The sequence below is a fragment of the Salmo salar genome, chromosome ssa04 (genome assembly GCF_905237065.1).
Source record: "Salmo salar chromosome ssa04, Ssal_v3.1, whole genome shotgun sequence".
Taxonomy (NCBI): domain Eukaryota; kingdom Metazoa; phylum Chordata; class Actinopteri; order Salmoniformes; family Salmonidae; genus Salmo; species Salmo salar.
The window spans coordinates 69,530,385-69,550,586 of NC_059445.1; the positions used below are offsets into that span (position 1 = coordinate 69,530,385).

General features: G+C 42.7%; 1 protein-coding gene across 2 annotated transcripts in view; it reads right to left on the reverse strand.

Annotated features, from left to right (window-relative positions):
* Window positions 1–20,202, reverse strand: part of LOC106603746 (double C2-like domain-containing protein beta) — a 189,396-nt gene that overhangs the window by 153,489 nt on the left and 15,705 nt on the right. The gene's annotated exons all lie outside the window — the stretch shown is intronic.

The window sequence follows — 20,202 nt, forward strand, 5'->3', positions numbered from 1 at the left end:
TCAAGCCGATACCACGACGGCCCACAAGGAACTTCACTGGACTTTATGCAAACTGGAAACCATATATCCTGAGGCTGCATTTATTGTAGCTGGGGATTTTAACAAAGCAAATTTGAGAACAAGGCTACCTAAATTCTACCAGCATATTGATTTTAGCACTCACGCTGGCAAAACACTGGATCACTGCTACTCTAACTTCCGCAATGCATACAAGGCCCTACCCCGCCCTCCCTTCGGCAAATCTGACCACGACTCCATTTCGCTCCTCCCTTCCTATAGGCAGAAACTCAAACCGGTTGTACCCGTGATAAGGACTATTCAACGGTGGTCTGACCAATCGGAATCCACGCTTCAAGATTGTTTTGATCACGCGGACTGGGACATGTTCCGGGTAGACTCAGAGAATAATATTGATTGACAGTGGCTTGCGAACGTATTCACCCCCTTGGCATTTTTCCTATTTTTTTGCCTTACAACCTGGAATTAAAATGGATTTTTGGGGGGTTTGTATCATTTGATTTACACAACATGCCTACCACTTTGAAGATCAAAATATTTTTTGGGGTGAAACAAACAAGAAATAAGACAAAAAAAAACAGAAAACTTGAGCGTGCATTACTATTCACCCCCCAAAGTCAATACTTTGTAGAGCCACCTTTTGCAGCAATTACAACTGCAAGTCTCTTGGGGTATGTCTCGATAAGCTTGGCACATCTAGCCACTCTAATTTTTGCCCATTCTTCAAGGCAAAACTTCTCCAGCTCCTTCAAGTTGGATGGGTTCCGCTGGTGTACAGCAATCTTTAAGTCATACCACAGATTCTCAATTGGATTGAGGTCTGGGCTTTGACTAGGCCATTTCCAAGACATTTAACCTCTTGGGGCTATGTGGGACGCTAGCGTGCCACCCGTGGTGCACCCTATCAACAGCAGGTGCATTTCAAGAGCGGCAAATTTGAAACCAAATAAATGTCAAAATTCAAATTTTTCAAACATACAACTATCTTACACCCTTTGAAAGATAAACATCTCCTTAATCTAACCACGTTGTCCGATTTCAAAAAGGTTTTACGGCGAAAGCATAAAGTTAGATTATGTTAGGAGAGTACATTGACATTAGCTGTGTGCAATGTTTTGTCAATTCAAAGACAGGCGTCACCAAAACCATAAAATCAGCTAAAGTTATGCACTAACCTTTGACAATCTCCATCAGATGACACTCCTAGGACATTATGTTAGACAATACATGCATTTTTATTTCTATCAAGTTCATCTTTATATCCAAAAACAGCGTTTTACTATGGCGTTGATGTTCAGGAAATCGTTTCACTCCAATAACCGGCAGTCAAGTCAGCACAACAAATTAAATAATTAATATTAGAAAACATTGGTAAAATATTATATTGTCATTTAAAGAATTATAGATTTACATCTCTTGAAGGCAATCGACTTGCCAGATTTAAAAATAACCTTACTGGGAAATCACACTTTGCAATAATCTGAGCACTGCACCCAGAAAAATACGCTTTGCGATACAGACTAACCGCCATGTTGGAGAGATCTAAAATCGAAAATACTATGTAAATAATCCATTACCTTTGATTCTCTTCATCAGATGTCACTTCCAGGAATCCCAGGTCCATAACGAATGTAGTTTTGTTCAAAAAAGCTCATAATTTATGTCCAAAAAGCTCCGTGTTGTTAGCACATGATCTAAGCCTGCCGGACTTCACTTCATGAACGAGGGGAAAAAATATATTTACGTTCGTTCAAACATGTCAAACGTTGTATAGCATAAATCATTAGTGCCTTTTTTAACCAGAACATGAATAATATTCAAGGTGGACGAATTCATTCTCTTTTAAAACGTATTGGAACGAGGGTACCCAACATGACCTCGCGCGCCAGAGTCTAATCGGCCATCACCGTTCCAAGGCTCTTGTTCGGTCAGATCTCACAGTAGAAGACTCAAAACACTTTGTAAAGGCTGGTGACATCTAGTGGAAGCAATAGGAAGTGCCAAAACATTAATAAGCCCCTGTGTGTTTCAATGGCATAGGCTTAAAGGTAATTCAACACATCAGGTATCCACTTCCTGTCAGAATCTGTCTCAGGGTTTTGCCTGCCAAATGAGTTCTGTTATACTCACAGACACCATTCAAACAGTTTTAGAAACTTTAGGGTGTTTTCTATCCATATATAATAAGTATATGCATATTCTAGTTACTGGGTAGGATTAGTAACCAGATTAAGTCGGGTACGTTTTTTTATCCAGACGTGAAAATACTGCCCCCTAGCCCCAACAGGTTAAATGTTTCCCCTTAAATCACTCGAGTGTTGCTTTAGCAGTATGCTTAGGGTCATTGTCCTGCTGGGAGGTAAACCTCTGTCCCAGTCTCAAATCTCTGGAAGACAAACACGTTTCCCTCAAGAATTTCCCTGTATTTAGCGCCATCCTTCAATTCTGACCAGTTCCTCAGTCCCTGACGATTTAAAACATCTCGGGGTGATGAAAGGTGTTGGGTTTGCGCCAGACATAGCGTTTTCCTTGATGGCCAAAAAGCTCAATTTTAGTCTCATCTGACCAGAATACCTTCTTCCATATGTTTGGGGAGTCTCCCACATGCCTTTTGGCGAACACCAAACATGTTTGCTTATTTTTATTCTTTAAGCAATGGCTTTTTTCTGGTCACTCTTCCGTAAAGCCCAGCTCTGTGGAGTGTACGGCTTAAAGTGGTCCTATGGACAAATACTCCAATCTCCGCTGTGGAGCTTTGCAGCTCCTTCAGGGTTATCTTTGGCCTCTTTGTTGCCTCTCTGATTAATGCCCTCCTTGCCTGGTCCATGAGTTTTGGTGGGCGGCCCTCTCTTGTCAGTTTTGTTGCGGTGCCATATTCTTTCAATTTTTGTATTATTTATTTAATGGTGCTCTGTGGGATGTTCAAAGTTTCTGATATTTTTTTATAACCCAAACCTGATCTGTACTTCTCCACAACTTTGTGCCTGACCTGTTTGGAGAGCTCCTTGATCTACATGGTGCCGCTTGCTTGGTGGTGCCCCTTGCTTAGTGGTGTTGCTGACTCTGGGGCTTTTCAGAACAGGTGTATATATACTGAGATCATGTGACAGATCATGTGACGCTTAGATTGCACACAGGTGGATTTTATTTAACTAATTATGTCACTTCTGAAGGTAATTTGTTGCACCAGATCTTATTTAGGGGCTTCATAAGAAAGGGGGAAAATACATATGCACGCAACACTTTTCCGTTTTTTTTTTTTACATTTCACTTCACCAATTTGGACTATTTTGTGTATGTCCATTATATGAACATGAAATACAAATACAAATCCATTTAAATGACAGGTTGTAATGCAACAAAATAGGAAAAACGCCACGGGGGATGAATACTTTTGCAAGGCACTGTTTTTGCTGAGTCAGTGAGTGAGTTTATAAGGAAGTGCATAGGAGATGTTGTACCCACTGTGACTATTAAAATCTGCCCTAACCAGAAACCATGGATAGATGGCAGCATTCCTGCAAAACTGAAAGCGCGAACCAACACATTTAACCATTGAAAGGTGACTCGGAATATGGCTGAAAACAAACAGCGTAGATATTCCCTCCGCAATGCAATCAAACAAGTGAAATGTCATTATAGAGACAAAGTGGAGTCGCAATTCAATGGCTCAGACAGGAGATGTATGTGGCAGGGTGTACAGACATTCATGGACTACAAAAAGGAAAACCAGCCACGTCACGGACACCGATGTCTTGCTTCCAGACAAACTAACGCTTTGAGGATAATACAGTGCCACCGACGCGGCCCGTTACCAAGGACTGTGGGCTCTCCTTCTCCGTGGCCAACGTGAGTAAGACATTTAAAAGTGTTAACCTTCACAAGGCTGCTGGCCCAGACGGCATCCCTAGCTGCGTCCTCAGAATATGCACAGACCATCTGGCTGGTGTGTTTATGGACATATTCAAATCTCTCCCTTACCCAGTCTGCTGTCCCCACATGCTTCAAGATGGCCACCATTGTTCCTGTACCCAAGAAGGCAAAGGTAACTGAACTAAATGACTATCGCCCCGTAGCACTCACTTCTATCATCATGTGCCTTGAGAGACTACTCAAGGATCATATCACCTCCACATTACCTGTCAACACTTCAATTTGCCCCAATAGGTCCCCAATAGGCAATCACACTGCCCTATCCCATCTAGACAAGAGGAATGTAAGAATGTTGTTCATTGACTACAGCTCAGCATTCAACACCATAGTACCCTCCAAGTTCATCATTAAGCTTGAGGCCCTGGGTCTCAACCCCGCCCTCTGCAATTGGGTCCTGGACTTCCTGACGGGCCACCCCCAGGTGGTGAAGGTAGGAAACAACATCTCCACTTCGCTGATCCTCAACACAGTGGCCCCACAAGGGTGGGTGCTCAGCCCCCTCCTGTTCTCCCTGTTCACCCATGACTGTGTGGCCATGCACGCCTCCAACTCAATCATCAAGTTTGCAGACAACATGCCTCCAGTAGTAGGCTTGATTACCAACAACGACGAGACAGCCTATGGGGAGCATGTAAGGGCACTCGGAGTGTGGTGTCAGGAAAACAACATCTCACTCAACGTCAACAAAACAAAGGAGATGATTGTGGACTTCAGGAAACAGCAGAGGGAGCACACCCCCTATCCACATCGACGGGACAGCAGTGGAGAAAGTTGAAAGTTTTAAGTTCCTCAGCGTACATATCACGGACAAACTGAAATGGTCAAACCCACACAGACAGTGTGATTAAGAAGGCGCAACAGCACTTCTTCAACTTCAGGAGACTTTAGAAATTTGGCTTGTCACCTAAAACCCTCACAAACCTTTACAGATGCACAATTGAGAGCATCCTGTTGGGCTGCATCACCGCCTGGTATGGCAACTGCTCCGCCCATAACCGCAGGGCTCTCCAGAGGGTGGTGCGGTCTGCACAACGCATCACCGGGGGCAAACTTCCTGCCCTCCAGGACACCTACATCACCCAATGTCACAGGAAGGCCAAAAAGATCATCAAGGACAACAACCACCCGAGCCACTGCCTGTTCACCCCGCTACCATCCAGAAAGCGAGGTCAGTACAGGTGCATCAAACCTGGGACAAGGCCATCAGACTGTTAAAACCTCTTTGGGCAAGGGGGCACTATTTTCACTTCCGTATGAAAAGTGTGCCCAAAGTAAACTACCTGCTACTCAGGCCCAGAAGCAGGATATGTAATGTAATTGGTATATTTGGATAGAAAACACTCTAAAGTTTCTAAAGCTGTTACATTTATGTCTGTGAGTATAACAGAACTTATTTGGCAGGCAAAACCCCAAGGACAAACCATCCAGGCAAAAAATAATTTGAGGTCACTGTCTTTTCGATTGGTTTTCTATGGGAACTAGATTTATGAGGGACCTGGTTGCAGTTCCTAGGGCTTCCACTAGATGTCAACAGTCTTTAGAAATTGGTTGATGTTTTTCCTTTGAGAAATGAAGAAGTAGCCCTTTCCTTTCTGGATGTAGAGCCAAGTGGACTGTTTTGTTTGGTGCACGTGACCTGAAACTCGTTCCACTTTCATTTTATCCGCTATTGAACACAGTTTATCCCGTCTTAAATTTTATCAATTATTTACGTTTTAAAATACCTAAAGTTGGATTAGGAAAGTTGTTTGCAATGTTTGGATCAAGTTTACAGGTAACGTATTAGATACTTTGTAGTTATGTTGGGCGAGTTGGAACCGGTGTATTTTCTGAATCAAACGCACCAAATAAATGGACATTTTGGGGATATAACTACAGAATCTATCGAACAAAAGGACCATTTGTGATGTTTAATGGACATATTGGCGTGCCAACAGAAGAAGATATTCAAAGGTAAGGCATGAATTATATTGTTATTTCTGACTTTTGTGTCGCGCCTGGCGGGTAGAAATCTGATTTTCATGGGTTGGTATGCTGGGCGCTGTCCTCAGATAATCGCATGGTTTGCTTTCGCCGTAAAGCCTTTTTGAAATCTGACACTGTGGCTGGATTAACAAGAAGTTCATCTTTAAACCGATGTATAACACTTGTATGATTTATGAATTATTATTATGAGTATTTCTGGTTTTGAATTTGGCACGCTGCAATTTCACTGGGTGTTGTCAAATCAATCCCATTAACAGGATTGGCACGCGAAGGGATCCACAAGAAGTTAAACAGCCATCACTAACACAGAGAGGCTGCTGCCTACATAGACTTGAAATCATTGGCCACTTTAATAAATGGATCACTAGTCACTTTAACAATGACACTTTAATAATGTTTACATATCTTGCATTACTCATCTCATATGTACAGTTGAAGTCGGAAATTTTCATGCACCGTAGCCAAATACATTTAAACTCAGTTTTTCACAATTCCTGATATTTCATCCGAGTAAAAATTCCCTGTCTTAGGTCAGTTAGGATCACCACTTTATTTTAAGAATGTGAAATGTCAGAATAATAGTAGAGAGAATTATTTATTTCAGCTTTTATTTCTTTCATCAAATTCCCAGTGGGTCAGAAATATACATACACTCAATTAGTATTTGGTAGCATTGCCTTTAAATTGTTGAACTTGGGTAAAACATTTCAGGTAGCCTTCCACAAGCTTCCCACAATAAGTTGGGTGAATTTTGGCCCATTCCTCCTGACAGAGCTGGTGTAACTGAGTCAGGTTTGTAGGCCTCTTTGCTCGCACATGCTTATTCAGTTCTGCCGACAAATTTTCTAAAGGATGAGGTCAGGACTTGATAGTCAATCCAAAATCTTGACTTTGTTGTCCTTAAGCCATTTTGCCACAACTTTGGAAGTATGCCTGGGGTCATTGTCCATTTGGAAGACCAATTTGCAACCAAGCTTTAACTTCCTGACTGGTGTCTTGAGATTCTGCTTCAATATATCCACATAATTTTCCTGTCTCATGATGCCATCTATTTTGTGAAGTGCACCAGTCCCTCCTGCAGCAAAGCACCCCCACAACATGATACTGTCACAGCCGCGCTTCACGGTTGGGATGGTGTTCTTCGGCTTTCAAGCCTCCCCCTTTTTCCTCCAAACATAATGATGGTCATTATGGCCAAACAGTTCTATTTTTGTTTCATCAGACCAGAGGACAATTCTCCAAAAAGTACGATCTTTGTCCCCATGTGCAGTTGCAATCTGTAATCTGGCTTTTTTATGGCAGTTTTGGAGCAGTGGCTTTTTCCTTCCTAAGCGGCCTTTCAGGTTATGTCGATATAGGACTTGTTTTACTGTGGATATAGATACTTTGAACCCGTTTCCTCCAGCATCTTCACAAGGTCCTTTGCTGTTGTTCCGGGATTGATTTGCACTTTTCGCACAAAAGAACTCTCATATCTCGGAGACAGAACGTGTCTCCTTCCTGAGCGGTATGACGGCTGCGTGGTCCCATGGTGTTTATACTTGCGTACTATTGTTTGTACACATGAACGTGGTACCTTCAGGTGTTTGGAAATTGCTCCCAAGGATGAACCAGACTTGTGGAGGTCTACAATTTTTTTCCTGAGATCTTGGCTGATTTCTTTAGATTTTCCCATGATGTCAAGCAAAGAGGCACTGAGTTTGAAGGTAAGCCTTGAAATACATCCACAGGTACATCTCCAATTGACTCAAATTATGTCAATTAGAGCAGTGGTATTCAAAGTCGGAGTCGAGACGTCGCGTGGGAACCGCAGTCGGGTCGCTAAATGTTTTTTATTTATATTTTTGGGGGACAATGCAAACGTTTTGGAGAAAGAATTTTAAATTACATTTATTTATTGGTTTCGATAAGAGATGAAGGTTATTTGTTTTTGTAAAAATGCAATCGTAACGATTTTAAGATTATGCCATTAGAGTTTGGGTGGAGTGGGGTCGCGAGAAGTTCTTATGAGAAAAGAAATGATAGTGGAAAAAATTGGGTCCCGCCTGTAAAGTTTGAATACCACTGACATAGAGGGTTCATGACAGTCCACTGTGGTGGAAAAAGTGGTGCAAAAAGTACCCAATTTTCAAACTTGAGTAAAAGTAAACATGCCTTTAATAGAAAATGTCTCAAGTAAAAGTCAGTCACCCAGTAAAATACTACTTAAGTAAAAGTCTAAAAGTTTTTGGTTTAGTGAGTCAGATCAGAGGCAAAATCAGAGGCAATTGGGATGTTCTCTTGATAAGTGTGTGAATTAGACCATTTTCCTGTCTTGCTAAGCTTTCAAAATGTAACGAGAACTTTTGTTTGTCAGGGAAAATGTATGTAGTAAAAAGTACATAATTTTCTTTAGGAATGTAGTGAAGTAAAAGTTGTCAAAAATATAAATAGTAAAGTAAAGTACAGATACCCAAAAAAACTACTTACGTAGTACTTTCAAGTATTTCTACTTAAGCACTTTACACCACTGCACTCCTCTGACACAATAGCATATCATTATCACCAACCTACTGCCTCATAGCTATTCAGTGCATTACAGTAGATGTGATGACAGTTACATTAAAAATAGCTTCATTTTGGATGATGTCAACTCTAACTTGGACACTTACCACATACATTTGTTTGCATTTTGTTAGTGATGTTAATATTGTTCCCATAATGCCTAGCAAGGAGCCACGAATCAGATCCGCCCCTAATGGACCACCTGCTGGGCACTGTCCACAATCCGGGATGATTCGCAATGCTTTCACTCTATAATAAAGCCAATGTTGAGGGCTGTAATGGATTGACTTCATATCCACTTTTTGAATTGTGAAAGTCCCTTTAGGATCATGGTAATGACAGCTAACCTTATTGGGATAATTTGCAGTGTTCAACCAGTTTTAGCCTACCACACTAACTCCAAGTGTTCTATGCATCATGCACACACAAAGCAAGATCCACTTGCATCCCTATACTGTTGGGCCACATGAGACTTCATGAGGGGTAGATTCCTGTCTTTTCTATACTGTAGAACTGAATATAATTCCATGGTTCAGTCCCCCATGGTGGGTAACACTTCAGGGAGAGGCCCTTGAGCGTAGCAGGTGGCTATCGCTAATACCTGATAAGTCATCAGATACACTGGGGTGGGACTGATCCTTCCACAGCTGGCAGTGCACCCCACAACACAACACACCGTGCCACTCTGAAGATAGTGTCTTCCTCCCAACCTTCATCCAATGTCAGATCACAACTATTAGAGGGATTAGGGTTTACGAGTGCTGGGATGAGGATTGGATGTGAAGAGTATGTGTGGGTGTGTGTGTGTGGGGTGGGGTGTGTGTACACACTACAATCACCACAGGAAGTCAAGCACTGGTCACAGAGTCCATGCTAGAGGAATGTAGAAGTAGTAGAAAGGCTTAGATAGCCTCTTGAGTTGCTAGTGGCTCAGTAGGCCTTGCTACTATAGGCTACCAGTTGTATATACTGGTTCACAGTCAGCACTTCACTGGTCTCTATGGGCCCAGAGATGTGATTATGTGTTAATACCGTAGGCTACATATCATAAACCAGTGGTTATCCTCTCTTCCTTCTGCTAATTCTTCTTTTTCCTGACTCTGCCTCTTCGACCCCTACTCTCCTCCCTTTTCACAACTTTTAAATCTCACTGTTCCCGTCCGGCCCAACCTTCCCCTCCCGCTCCGTGGCTGAGTGACTCACTGTGTGCTAACAGAACAGGGCTGCAGGCATTTGAGTGGAAACCTAAACTTCCGGAGGACCCATCTTCCTTCCATTCCCAACTCTTTCTCTGTATCTGCTGCTAAAGTCTCTCTCTCTCTCTCTCTCTCTCTCTCTCTCTCTCTCTCTCTCTCTCTCTCTCTCCTGATTAAAAGCACCTGCTGCTCATCTGTTATTTACAAATGCTGTTTTGAATGAAAAGAAAATGTAATTATGAAGCTTTATGGGACATCTTTTTGAGTGAAAACCCATTACACGTCTTTGTTTGTCTGAATTCACGGGTTTTACATACCAGCTAAGCTTCTGGGAGAGAGCGAGATGATTAGTTACCTTCCTAAGTTCTCCCATGTCACCCCGCTCCTCCGCACACTCCACTGGCTTCCATCTTCTTCAAGACCCTGGTGCTTGCCTACAGAACAGCAAGGGGAACTGCACCTCCTTACCTTCAGACTATGCTACATCCCAACCCGAGCACTCCATTCCGCCAACTCTGGTCTCATGGTCCTCCCACCCATACAGGAGGGCAGCTCCTGCTCAGCCCAGTCAAAGCTGTTCTCTGTCCTTGCACCCCAATGGTGGAACAAGCTTGCCCTTAAAGTCAGGACAGTGGAGTCCCTGCCCTTCTTTCGAAAATGCCTGAAACCTTACCTCTTTGAAGAGTATCTTAAATAACTCTCACGGCACCTTCACCCCCGTTAATGTCACACCATTAAATAAAGTTTTGTATTGAAGATTTTCTACAACATGCAGCACTGTTTAAAGAGCAGATGGTTCATGTTTGTTGCATTGATGTAAAATACTTGAAAGAATGTGATCAGAAGCATTTGACGGGATGTTAAAATGTATGATTGAACATTTAAATACAGAGTGCAGCGAGTTAACATTTTATGTGAGGTACCTTAAATGTGACCATGTTAACCTTTAAAGCCAATCCAGGTGATTTTATAACAAAAGCTATAGTATAAGCAAACTGAGCACCATTTATGGGCCTGAGCTACTTAAAGTGGCCTATTTGCAGTCAAAATATGTTTAGTGATGTATTCTAACACTGTAAACAACCATTTTAACACTTTCTGAAGAGCTAGAAAAGTAGGGATAATTGTGCGAAACTTCCTGAGAGATTGTCTATATATGGCTAATGGCAGAGAGCCTGGTTGCCTCCACCATCCCTTTTCTAGCGAAGCACGGGCAGTGTTCTTAAAAAGCACCACTTTCTCCCTAACTCTCAAAGAATGAAGTGCTTTAGGTTTGGGGCTCTGAAATAGTGCGGAGATAGACCATACATATATCGATGAAAATTGATTTCTGTTGTGAGACCCTCTGCTTCCAGCCCTCTTCTCTGTTCTCCTCATGTCTTTTAAAGGATGACTCAAGTACCGGTACTTTTAAAGGACAAAGCGGTACAGCCACGGTTATTTATGTAACCTCCCTTTTAGGTATCAAACGTATCCTTGAAAAGGGACAGGATGTGCGTAGTGTACTAACCATGTTTTAATGTGGAACACGGCAGCAGAATGTCATTGGGTAATGTCAGCAGTACTTTACTTGTAGTTCTGAACCCTATCTTTCATCTTGCCCCCCGGTATACTGAAGGAGCCATGTAAGAATGGCAGCTGGTAAGGCTGCTTAGTATTTTATTAAAGGCCGGATGAAAGGGATTTTGTGCAAGAAAGAGTACAAGAAAGGGATTTGAATGCTGTCAGTGAGTGGGCAGATGTATGATGATTGCTCCAAGATGGACTAAAGTTTGTGGAAGTCAAAATGTATTGCAATTGATTTTAAAAAGTTTTAACAATAGCAAATAGTAGCTAACTAGTTAGAAAATATAACATAATTCATGTATCACTATGAGCTTCATCTGTTTTATACAGGTCGGAGCTGCCCTCTCGGACACGTTAATCTTGGATATAAACAATAAAAACACACAACAAAATATTATGTCAGCTAGCAAGAGACTAGAAATATTAGTCATCCATAAAGGGCATTTTCTCAGCTACCATGGATACAAACAAATCTAATTGCAACACACAGACATTGTCCCATAGTCCTGCCATGGCTAAAACTCATAATATCCATGACATAAATGCTTAGTGTGCAGTAAACCGCATCATCGGAAAGATCTCAATTGCATACTTCTCGCGTCATCCTCACTCCTCTCTCTTCATCTCCTCCTCAAAACCCATTGGATGAGAAGGTCAGAGGACATGGACCTCTGGCTTTCTCATCCAATTGGCTTTGAGAGGAGATGATGAGAGAGGACATGAGGAGTATGCAATTGAGATCTTCCCATCATCTGCTCTTCAGCTGGTGTCACATAAGCACTCAATCCCCTTGTGGCGCGTGAATGTGGACATTAGCATTTTACAAACTGGACCGATAAAGCCGTGACAAACTCGCACACCGACAACAAACAAAGTACTCGAAACGCATGCCAGCCAACATATCCAAGTAAACACAGTGGCGCAAAAACAAACATAACCGGGCCCCACTGACAACACCACCAGATGGCAAATGGGTCCATTTTGTAGCGGAAGAGGGAGGGAAGAGATTTTATCCATTGCCAGTAAACTGTTGCCCAGAAAGTGCTCATAAACAAAGACATTACGTGGACCCCATGGACCGAGTATACAAATAACAGCCCCGTAATGAAGTTAGTCTGGACTTGGGCTATTTCTGTTAGCCTGAGGGTGGCCACAGTAGGAGAACACTGGACTCCACAGTCAGCCATTATCAGATGACAGCTGGCAGATAGAGTCATAATAGGATTCTACTAGGGTCGAGAAGAAACCAGTATCGCAATATTTTATTCACAGAAAGCAGACCAAACTCTTTGGTCCTTTAAAAACCTGCTGTATGTAAAATATTGTGTGATATAGCTTGGAAAATAAATACATGTGACTGGATGACAACATAAGGATGTTTGTTTCCCCCCACTAAGCAAATTTCAGATCTGCTGAGCGCAAAACTCTGTGCAACTTCCAGTGCACATTTATTGTGTGCACGCTTATTTTACCTTCCAGCTGATGGCGAAACAAGAGTCGCACAGCATTATTTCTGCCTCATGCACAAATTCATGTTGTTACTCCTACAGTGAGGGAAAAAAGTATTTGATCCCCTGCCGATTTTGTACGTTTGCCCACTGACAAAGAAATGATCAGTCTATCATTTTAATGGTTGGTTTATTTGAACAGTGAGAGACAGAATAACAACAAAAAAAACGGAAAAACACATGTCAAAAATGTTATAAATTGATTTGCATTTTAATGAGGGAAATAAGTATTTGACCCCTCTGCAAAACATGACTTAGTACTTGTTGGCAATCAGAGGTCAGATGTTTCTTGTAGTTGGCCACCAGGTTTGCACACATCTCAGGAGGGATTTTGTCCCACTCCTCTTTGCAGATCTTCTCCAAGTCATTAATGTTTCGAGGCTGACGTTTGGCAACTCGAACCTTCAGCTCCCTCCACAGATTTTCTATGGGATTAATCTGGAGACTGGCTAAGCCACTCCAGGACCTTAATGTGCTTCTTCTTGAGCCACTCCTTTGTTGCCTTGGCCGTGTGTTTTGGGTCATTGTCATGCTGGAATACCCATCCATGACCCCCTTTCAATGCCCTGGCTGAGGGAAGGAGGTTCTCACCCAAGATTTGATGGTACATGGCCCCATCCATCGTCCCTTTGATGCGGTGAAGTTGTCCTGTCCACTTAGCAGAAAAACAGCCCCAAAGCATAATGTTTCCACCTCCATGTTTGACGGTGGGGATGGTGTTCTTGGGGTCATAGGCAGCATTCCTCCTCCTCCAAACACGGCAAGTTGAGTTGATGCCAAAAAGCTACATTTTGGTCTCATCTGACCACAACACTTTTACCCAGTTGTCCTCTGAATCATTCAGATGTTCATTGGCAAACTTCAGACGGGCATGTATATGTGCTTTCTTGAGCAGGGGGACCTTGCGGGCGCTGCAGGATTTCAGTCCTTCACGGCGTAGTGTGTTACCAATTGTTTTCTTGGTGACTATAGTCCCAGCTGCATTGAGATCATTGACAAGATCCTCCCGTGTAGTTCTGGGCTGATTCCTCACCGTTCTCATGATCATTGCAACTCCACGAGGTGAGATCTTGCATGGAGCCCCAGGCTGAGGGAGATTGACAGTTCTTTTGTGTTTCTTCCATTTGCGAATAATCACACCAACTGTTGTCACCTTCTCACCAAGCTGATGGTCTTGTAGCCCATTCCAGCCTTGTGTAGGTCTACAATCTTGTCCCTGACATCCTTGGAGAGCTCTTTGGTCTTGGCCATGGTGGAGAGTTTGTAATCTGAGTGATTGATTACTTCTGTGGACAGATGTCTTTTATACAAGTAACAAACTGAGATTAGGAGCACTCCCTTTAAGAGTGTGCTCATAATCTCAGCTCGTTACCTGTATAAAAGACACCTGGGAGCCAGAAATCTTTCTGATTGAGAGGGGGTCAAATACTTTTTGACATGCGTTTTTCTGGATTTTTTTGTTGTTATTCTGTCTCTCACTGTTCAAATAAACCTACCATTAAAATTATAGACTGATCATTTGTACAAAGTCAGCAGGGGTTCAAATACTTTTTTCCCTCACTGTATCTATGAACAGAGAAAGTGAAATATCCCTCCATATTAAAAAAGACCCAACCCGCTTATGGTAACAACAATGCAAGCCAATAGATAAACTTTCCTACTCATTTATTACTGCTGCAGTGCTTGTTGTAGCGCTGTGTGGAAATAGGAAGAAGGCGCTCACAGAAAGTGCTGAGTGCTGTTGACAGTGCTGAGTGAGAACTTAAACATGAACTCACTCATAAAAACACCAGCTATTTGCTGTATGTGTTGAAAGCCTCTCTCTATTCAAGGTTTTAAATGTTTTGAAATCTTTCAGTATCATCTTTGCTGTAGCTTTCTTTTATGCCTGCTATGTTACTGCAGACACGGTAATCTAAGCCATCCGATTGACCAGCAGTAGGCCTATAGTGCACTGGATTTGCTCTCCGGGCCCGGAAGGCAGAATTTGTACCTTCAGACACATGAAATGTTTTAAAAAAAGCAACACTTCCCCTACCTGGCACGCAAGGCAGCTGAATCGGGTGCACCTACGCCAACAGCCTGAGACCAATAAAAAAAATAGGAACACAAGGCTTTATCGTAGTTTTTTTTACAGAAATGTTTGACGATCGACCAGGAATGCCTTGGAGATTGACCGGTTAGTGACCACTGCTCTAGAAAGTTGCGTGAAGTTCAATCCCGTTGACCGGTTGGTGACCACTACTCTAGAAAGTTGAGTGAAGTTTAAGCTCATGCTTCTCTCTGTGGGCTAATATTTCTTGGAGCGGCTGTCCCGGGGGAGCTGCTCTCACGCAGTTTAGAGGGAACATTGCTGGTATCAACCCAGCCCTAGATTCTACTGTGCGACCCTGGCTGCTCAAATCCCTCTCTCACCTGATAGTGTTCCCAATGGGATTGCGCCCAGGAAACAACATGGCACTTGACACATCCTCCATCACATTCTCCCTTCCTGTGCATCATAACACCCCCTCCCTAATCTCTCTCTCACTTAGCAGTTCAGAGGCAAACAAATCCCTTTGGCCTGCACTTCTACCCAGAGAGACACTGAGGCTGCCCAGGCACGACATCTCCGACGAGCCATGCAATTCGCCTCCCGTGAGCACATCCTCACTTCTACCCCTGTCAACACATGAGCTCGATGCACCATACAGGGGAGAGAGGGAGGAAAGAAGATGTAAGTAACACCGTTTAAAATGGCGCCACACAGTCGTGATGAAAAGGCTCCCTCTCTCGGGCTCTGCGTCTAATCATCGGACGGAGGCGTTTAATTAATAACGTTGTGGAAAGGGTGGGAGATCCAATCGGTTCTGATTACCGTTCGTGGGTGGTGAGGGGGGAGAAGGAAAGGGGTGGTGGTGGCTCTGTGGGCAATCAGAAAATGTAAACCATGTTTTGTCCCCCCTATTTACCTAGCCAGAAGGTAAATAGTGGAGAGAGAGAGGGAATGAGAAAAAGAGAGAGTGATTGGGTGCATGGGGAGAAGATATTTTGGCTGGACTGCAACACAGATATTCGGCTGGACTGCAGTCTTGAAGACGCAAACAAGTGGAAGACGCTTAATCCCCTCCTCCCATGACACTGGTCTAACCAAATCCTAGTCTACTCCATTAAAGTCTTAAAGGTCCAGTGCAGTCAAAAATGTAAACTTTGTGTGTCTATATATACACAGTTGAAGTCGGAAGTTTACATACACTTAGGTTGGAGTCATTAAAACTTGTTTTTCAACCACTCCACAAATTTCTTGTTAACAACTATAGTTTTGGCAAGTCGGTTACTTGTGGATGACACAAGTAATTTTTCCAACAATTGTTTACTGACAGATTATTTCACTTATAATTCACTATATCACAATTCCAGTGGGTCAGAAGTTTACAATCACTAAGTTTACTGTGCCTTTAAACAGCTTGGAAAATTCCAGAAAATGATGTCATGGCTTTAGAAGCTTCTGATAGGCTAATTGACATAATTTGAGTCAATTGGAGGTGTACCTGTGGATGTATTTCAAGGCCTACCTTCCAACTCAGTGCCTCTTTGCTTGACATCATGGAAAAAATCAAAAGAATTCAGCCAAGACCTCAGGATAAAAATTGTGGACCTCCACAAGTCTGGTTCATCCTAGGGAGCAATTTCAAAATGCCTGAAGGTACCACGTTCATCTGTACAAACAATAGTACACAAGTATAAACACCATGGGACCACGCAGCCGCCATACCGCTGAGGAAGGAGACACGTCTCGTAGAGATGAATGTACTTTGGTGCGAAAAGTGCAAATCAATCCCAGAACAACAGCAAAGAACCTTATGAAGATGCTGGAGGAAACGAGTACAAAACGATCTATATCCACAGTAAAACAAGTCCTATATCGACATAACCTTCCAACCTGGCCTACACCCGTCCCAGCTGGGCTGGCAGTGACCAGAACACTCTCTCTGTCACTCTCACACACACACACAAGCATGCAAAACACATGCTTTCTCACCTAGCTAACGTGTGTCTGTGAGATGTTTCATATTATACATACTGCTGCTACAGTTAGAATACAGACAGTACAGTCGTGGCAAAAAGTTTTGAGAATGACACAAATATTAATTTTCACAAAGTCTGCTGCCTCAGTTTGTATGATGGCAATTTGCATATACTCCAGAATGTTATGAATAGTGATCAGATGTAATTGCAATTAATTGCAAAGTCCCTCTTTGCCATGCAAATGAACTGAATCCCCAAAAACATTTCCACTGTATTTCAGCCATGCCACAAAAGGACCAGCTGACATGTCAGTGATTCTCTCGTTAACACAGGTGTGAGTGTTGACGAGGACAAGGCTGTGTCATGCTGATTGAGTTCGAATAACAGACTGGAAGCTTCAAAAGGAGGGTGGTGCTTGGAATCATTGTTCTTCCTCTGTCAACCATGGTTACCTGCAAGGAAACACGTGCCGTCATCATTGCTTTGCACAAAAAGGGCTTCACAGGCAAGGATATTGCTGCCAGTAAGATTGCACCTAAATCAACCATTTATCGGATCATCAAGAACTTCAAGGAGAGCGGTTCAATTGTTGTGAAGAAGGCTTCAGGGCGCCCAAGAAAGTCCAGCAAGCGCCAGGACCGTCTCCTAAAGTTGATTCAGCTGTGGGATCGGGGCACCACCAGTCCAGAGCTTGCTCAGGAACGGCAGCAGGCAGGTGTGAGTGCATCTGCACGCACAGTGAGGCAAAGCCTTTTTGAGGATGGCCTGGTGTCAAGAAGGGCAGCAAAGAAGCCACCTCTCTCCAGGAAAAACATCAGGGACAGACTGATATTCTGCAAAAGGTACAGGGATTGGACTGCTAAGGACTGGGGTAAAGTCATTTTCTCTGATGAATCCCCTTTCCGATTGTTTGGGGCATCCGAAAAAAGGCTTGTCCGGAGAAGACAAGGTGAGTGCTACCATCAGTCCTGTGTCATGCCAACAGTAAACCATCCTGAGCCCATTCATGTGTGGAGTTGCTTCTCAGCCAAGGGAGTGGGCTCACTCACAATTTTGCCTAAGAACACAGCCATGAATAAAGAATGGTACCAACACATCCTCCGAGAGCAACTTCTCCCAACCATCCAGGAACAGTTTGGTGATGAACAATGCCTTTTCCGGCATGATGGAGCACCTTGCCATAAGGCAAAAGTGATAACTAAGTGGCTCGAGGAACAAAACATCGATATTTTGGGTCCATGGCCAGGAAACTCCCCAGACCTTAATCCCATTGAAAACTTGTGGTCAACCCTCAAGAGGCGGGTTGACAAACTCCAAGCATTGATTATGCAAGAATGGGCTGCCATCAGTGTGGCCCAGAAGTTAATTGACAGCATGTGAGGGCGGATTGCAGAGGTCTTGAAAAAGATGGGTCAACACTGCAAATACTGACTCTTTGCATCAACTTCATGTAATTGTGAATAAAATCCTTTGACACTTATGAAATGCTTGTAAATATACTTCAGTATTCCATAGTAACATCTGACAAAAATATCAAAATACACTGAGGCAGCAGACTTTGTGAAAATTAATATTTGTGTCATTCTCAAAACTTTTGGCCACGACTGTACACAACAATTGCCCATGAATGTCTAATAGCGTTTTTGTCTTTCTCTCAGACAATACCGCTTCAATACAGAGAAGTTGATGACTCAAGAGATGTGAAAGGTCCCTTAACAACAATCTCCCCTTGTATTAAAATTACTCCAAACACCTCACTGCACCACCCAAACACACCATATGCAAGTATTCCCTTTATGTCATACATTGCCATAACTGTTTCTGCATACCGCTGTGCAAATTAACCTTGGTCTCCAGAGCAAATAAACCTGAATATAAGCCATGTCTACTTATTTGCTATATTGACATACTAATCTACTGTTTTATTGAAACATGTTTATTTGCAAACAAATCTGTAAAAAAAAGTAAAAGAAAAAAAGAGACTGGTACTGTATGTGTCAATAATGGGGCATTGAGATGTTGTTGGGCTGTTGGCAAAGATGTGCAACGTTTGAGGGGGGCTTGACTTGAAGAAAGTTGTGTATTGTTGTGTATGAACACCTACAGTTGTGCTGTTGAGTAGACAAGCACTGCCAACAATATAGTGAATAGGCTAGAAGAGTATACTAACAGCAACTCTCCCCCATGCCAAAGAGCTGACTGCAAGGGTGTGAAAAGATTGAGGAGCACTTGGCTTCTAGACAGTTTAATGTATTGGTGATTTTGTTTTCTCTAGAGGGTATTGTGCTTTCATAAATACTTTTGGCTGTCCTGGGTTGTTTCAGAGTCAGATGTTGAGCTTGTTCCGACCTGAAAGCTTCAATGTACATTTTAGTCATTTAGCAGACACTTTTCCAGAGAAACTTGTAGGAGCAATTAGGGTTAAGTGCCTTGCTCAAGAGCACATCAGCATATTTTTCACCTAGTCAGCTCAGGAATTTGAACTAGTGACCTTTTGGTTACTGACTGGCCCCAATGGGTCTACAGGCTCTGTACTACTAAAGCTGGTGTCAAGGTCATTGTCATCAGCAGCAGGGTTAGTCTGTAGGACACACAGTAGTCAGTGATTAGTCTGTAGGACACACAGTAGTCAGTGATTAGCCAACATTTTACTATTTTGTCCACATCAATACACACTCAAACAAGGTACTATATCCACCCACCACCCTCATGTCAATATATCATGCATGCTAACCGTCACACACAATACCCACCCCCAACAGACACCAGTCGGTTACCCACACCCAATACCTCCTATTCTCCAATCTAGACTTCAAGCCTTGCATGAACAATCAACTTTACCCTCCATACTACAGTAGAAGTTGTACCCTACTTCTAAACACACCAATTATGACATCAAGACACAGACCATGTTTATGCCTAGCTCCAGTATATTTATTTGCTTATCATGGAGTCATGGAAAGATTTAGCAAAGGTGACATGTGCTGAGCTTGATGTTGATGCCGCTGCAGATGTTGAGGGGATCGGACTCTAAATAGTCATGTTATTCTCTGTGGTAGTTAGATACGGTTCGGTAGGCTGTAGCTAATATAACCTAACGAAGCTAACGTTAGCTTGCAAAGTTACAAATCATATCAGTAGAAAGCAGCTGGCCAAATACATTGATTTGCTTTGAAATGTCTAGCCAGTGTATTTATGAAAGCTACCTAGCTAGTTAAGATTTTGGTTTAGCTAGGTAATGTTAGTTAGCTCAGTTTGCTCAGCTCGTCTTATTTTCTGCTGCGTTGATGTTGGCTAATCGGATGCCTTCCTCCTTTGAAGTGAAGGGGAAATTCGATGGAATAGTGTCACGTCCTGACCAGCAGAGGGAGTATTGTATTAGTTTTGGTCTGGACGTGGCAGAAGGTTTGTGTTGTATGTGTTTTCTAGGTATTCTATTTCTT